Source organism: Salmo salar, chromosome 19, assembly GCF_965601325.2.
Source record: "Salmo salar chromosome 19, fSalSal1, whole genome shotgun sequence".
NCBI classification, from domain to species: Eukaryota; Metazoa; Chordata; class Actinopteri; order Salmoniformes; family Salmonidae; genus Salmo; species Salmo salar.
In genome coordinates, this window is record NC_138309.1 from 46,308,050 (window position 1) to 46,312,651 (window position 4,602).

The 4,602-nt window shown below is 43.2% G+C and overlaps 1 pseudogene; it reads left to right on the forward strand.

The window, feature by feature from the left end:
- The first annotated feature begins 2,133 nt into the window (after positions 1 to 2,133).
- On the forward strand, positions 2,134 to 2,790 carry LOC123728967 (manganese-dependent ADP-ribose/CDP-alcohol diphosphatase pseudogene; annotated as a pseudogene).
- The last annotated feature ends 1,812 nt before the right edge of the window (positions 2,791 to 4,602 follow it).

The following is a 4,602-nucleotide window of genomic DNA, read 5'->3' on the forward strand; positions in this document are numbered from 1 at the left end:
CATTAATATTAACAATTGACAATTGAAGGCTCGCTCATTCGGGAACAATTGCAATCAATATATATTTACGCTCATGTGTCGTCGGGATCCTTGTTCGAGCGTCGTTCTGATGAAGAGTTCTCTCTCTCTCTCTCTCTCTCTCTCTCTCGGTTAGAATGGATCTTTCAAAGCGACATTCATTAATGTCGTTATAGAATGGATGTTTCGTTGGTCTTCGCGTTCGATGATATAATTTACTTAGCTGCAGACTAATAATTAATATCAAAGACTTGTTCTTATTCTGTCGGTCTCGATAGTCTAAAAGTTAACCATGTGGTGTAGTTCACTTTCAGTAGAGGAATTGGATGGTAAAACCTATTGGCCATGGAGTGGAGGCCTGGTCTGGAGAAATGTAGCTCAGGGTATAGTTTTATAGTGACCCTTGAACAGGCGTGTCAAATGACGCCTGGTCCTGTCTGTGTCCCTTGGGGGCGTGCCGATGGCTGAGTGAAGCTTGGTACAGAAATCCAATTCTATCACATTAACATCAGTACATAGCATCTCAATGTATTACAAATAGCTTTATCCTTATTAATACATTTTATACAACCATTATGATGCAAGTCTCAAGCTGAGGCTATTATATAAACAGTTTTATGGTAATATGGCTATATTGTCTCTTCTGAGTATCACAAAATTGTACCAAGCGGACCTGTTCGTAGCTGGATTCTTCACCAATCTTCCATACCTTCTCCAGAACACACCTGTCGCTCGGTTCTCCAATTCTATGAGTTGGAAGAATTTCCTTTGTCTCTCTATGAAACATGTGGTAGGAGACGCTCCTCTTAGAGTTTTTACAACCCTTTCACACAGGACCTGGGTTGGGGGGGAAGGTAGGTTGGGGGATGGTACAAAGGGGAGGGGGTCAACTGTCCTCTCTGTACCAAAAGAGGCCAACGTCATGACACGTTGCTCTTAGAAATCGGGCGCCATTGAAGGGAGTGATTTCTGGGGTAGCATTAAGTGTGGAGGCGGAGCGATTAAAGTTGAAAATTCTTTGTGTTTGTGACGCCCGCCGATTGGTACGACGCAGACCCGGTGGGGAGCGTGGTGAAACAGAGGCAACACAGTCTGTTCTTTTGAGTTTTGAATCAGAGTCTTTACCCGACAAAGTCATGTTAGGATATACGAGTTATCCTGTTACAGCTTTTGTGCCGAACCCACTGCGTTTCAGGTGCCACGTTTATGGCCATGACGCAGCAGTGTGTAGGAGGGAGATTCCAAGATGTGGGAAGTGTGCAGGAGGGCATGGGACGGAGGGATCTGTAGTTTTGGTGGAAGAAGTTGTGTGTGTCAACTGTAGGGGTGCACATGTTGCTGGGGATCGGCGGTATCCATTGAAGAATAGGCAGGTTGAGGTGGCCAGGGTCAGAGAAGTGCCAAAGGTGTTGTATGATGAGGCAGTGAAAAAGGTAGAGGAGGATGGGTCAAGGATGAACTATCCTGAGATGATCCCAGTTAGTAGTAAGGACAGGCCAAAGTGATATACTGTATTCTTCAGTATTCTTCAGTAAGGTTGGCTTCTGAGCGTTCATAGCAATGGTTATCAACTGTACCGCAGAGGTGGAACGTAAGTCACAGAAAATAGATGTTGTGGTGGCAGCTGCAGAGAAGTACTTGGGGGTATGAGATTTGAGTTCAGAAGAGTTACAGGGTGTGTTGAGTGGTAGTGTCTCGTCCTCTCAGGTCGTTTGCCTGGAGTAGGATCAGATGGAGTTAAAGTAGTGGAATGTGGTTGTGGGTTTTAATGAGTGTAGGGTTGGCATCTAATATATGGCGGTAACATATAATTGCCAACCACCATTAAACCTCATCGAAGAACAAGAAGAAGACAAACAAGAAGAAGAAAAACAAGAAGATAGGATGTTCGTGAAAATTCAGTAGGACATGTAATAACTCTACAGGCGTTTTAGAAACATTGTATCCGTCTCAGTGGACATTGAAACAATGTACAGTAGGCCTAGTACAATAAGAAATCCTGGCAAACTTCACTCTACTTTACACAAGTAGGTAGAATAAGCAAGAGTTCTGGCAGCAGTCCAAAATGTTACAAGGTTAGCTGGCTTTCTCAAGTGGAGTTTGATCAATGAAATCATGAAACCAGGAATGAGGAACTGCATCAAACCACTGTTTACGTTTGGAATAGTCGCTGACATTCAAGACGCAGACAGACTATGGCTTAAATTTTAAACATACAAGGAAATGATACTACAGTAACAGTCTTCACCTATTGCGCAATGCACAGGAGAGGTGGGACGCGGAAAATGTTAACCCCACTTCATCCTTCAGCTCAGGGACATTATCAATGGCTTCAACAAGATGCATGATGCGGCGGAGCGGGCTCCGGAAACGGTGATGAAAGAGTTTGACTCCTCTCTGGTTGAAGTCCACCACGTTTAGGGAAACCATGAGTTTTATTACTTAGCAGACACCCTACTGCGGTTGGTTCTCAACTGCGGTTGGTTCTTATCAGCTCTACTGATTCTGAATCAGCAAGGGGGACATCCCAGCACTGGTGATATCTATGTATATCATTTCAGTCCAACCATCCAAATACCGATTTGTCGTTTTGGATGCCTATGATGTCACCGTACTAGGGAGGGAGGAGTCCAGTGTTCACTATTGGTCTTTTAAAGACGCACAATGACAACGATCTGAATCACCCACCAGGTAGGTCCGCTGTTAGTCAGGAGGTCTGGTCCTTTATAGCACAGGTACTGCACTTTCCCTGCAGGGTTGTTGGTTTAAACACTGTTCCGGTAAGATGAGGGCAGCAGAAGGTAGTTCCCTAAATAGCAGGTAATTCAAGAAAGAAAACTTCAGTGAACTATTTACAGATAATATACACTGTATATACAAAACTACATCAGTAGCAGACCAGCCTATAATATATATCATATATACACCAGGAGGCACAACTGCAATGCATTTTGACTAGTTCTTAAGCTGAATACCACCTGCAACTATTCTATACTGCACAATTCCCTGTAACTTGACTATGGAGAACCTATAGCTCTGGATAAGAGGTGTCCCACATAATTTGAAGTATTTGACACCTGTTTAATTATGTTATTATGAAATTATTATGTTTTAGCACCTACAGGGCTGGAGCAGAGGTATGTGTTCAATGGAGGATTCAGTCAAGATCAGCCGCACTGGCTGGAAGGAGTTCTGTTGTTGGTGCACGACAAACTGGAGATGGTCACCATTATCAATGAATCAAGTAATGAGGCCTACATCAATGTTATAACAGTCATCAAGAAATTGGATATCACTAATGTGACTCAATAGACTCATTGACAAAATCATTGACTAAATCTAACTAATTGAAAAAGAATCTCCCTATCCACCCCAGCTCTACAGATCCCATCTCCCTAGTCTGAAAATACGATGGGCTACTCTCCACCCTCCAGGCCCGTAAGAGTGTGGTCTGCTTCATGGCAGGACAAGACTATGATGGTGAGTACCACAGAGATGACTCCGGAGTGCACTAACTCACACTGGGGGGGTGATAGAGAGACACAAACCCCCACACCGGACAGTGGTACAGTCTCTGTGTATGAGGACAGGATGTTTCTAAAGGGATATGGAAGAATGTCTCACAGAATACTGAACTTTCCATGATTATACATGCGGTAAAGAGGTCAATCGAACTCAAAACAATGAAATTGCCATGGAAACACGAGTCTCCTCATTTGACCGCCAGCAAAACTAGCCTACATTTAGACAATTTCTTTGTATTTCACACTATGTTGAGGTAAAAATCAGAGTATAATGCTTGTGTGGATGTCAATCCCAACACATGTCATTGTTACCAATCAACTGCATTACATTTCAAAATGACTGACTACCACCACTGATTTCTGTATGCTAGCTATCTCAAAGGAAAGCTCTGACCTACTACAGTAGCTATGTTGGTCTATTGTACTTCAAACAATGTGTATTCAGGTTGCTTAGGAAGCAAACCTTCTCAGACCGCCTAATTCATACTCTATATTTAACTAGACAAGTCAGTTAAGAACAAATTCTCATTTTACAATGACGGCCTACCGTTCTGCCAAACCCTCCCCTAACCCAGACAACGCTGGGCCAATTGTGCGCCGCCCTATGGGACTCCCGATCACAACTGTTGTGATACAGCCAGGGATCGAACCAGGGTGTGTAGTGACGCCTCTAGCACTGAGATGCAGTGCCTTAGACAGCTGTGCCACTCGGGAGCCCAAGAGGAGGTTACGTGACCTCTTAGAGGAGGTGCTCCCACAATAGTGTGATTTGTACCGCATACAAGGTCATGTATTTTATTCTTCCCAGCCACACTTAGACATTACCCCATTCCATTACCTTTCCAAGCTTTTGTTTTTATTATATGAAAGCAAGCTTTGCTTTTATACTTACGACCCCATCAGGTTTGACTGAGTGAGCTGTTTTGTCTTGTAGTAATGTGGTGCCTGCCTATATTTCCGTAACCCTTTATTTTAACAATACATTCAATGAAAAATAAATATATTTTATAAGATATTTTTTGGGGGTATGTAGGTACCCAACATAACAACAGGTGGTGGT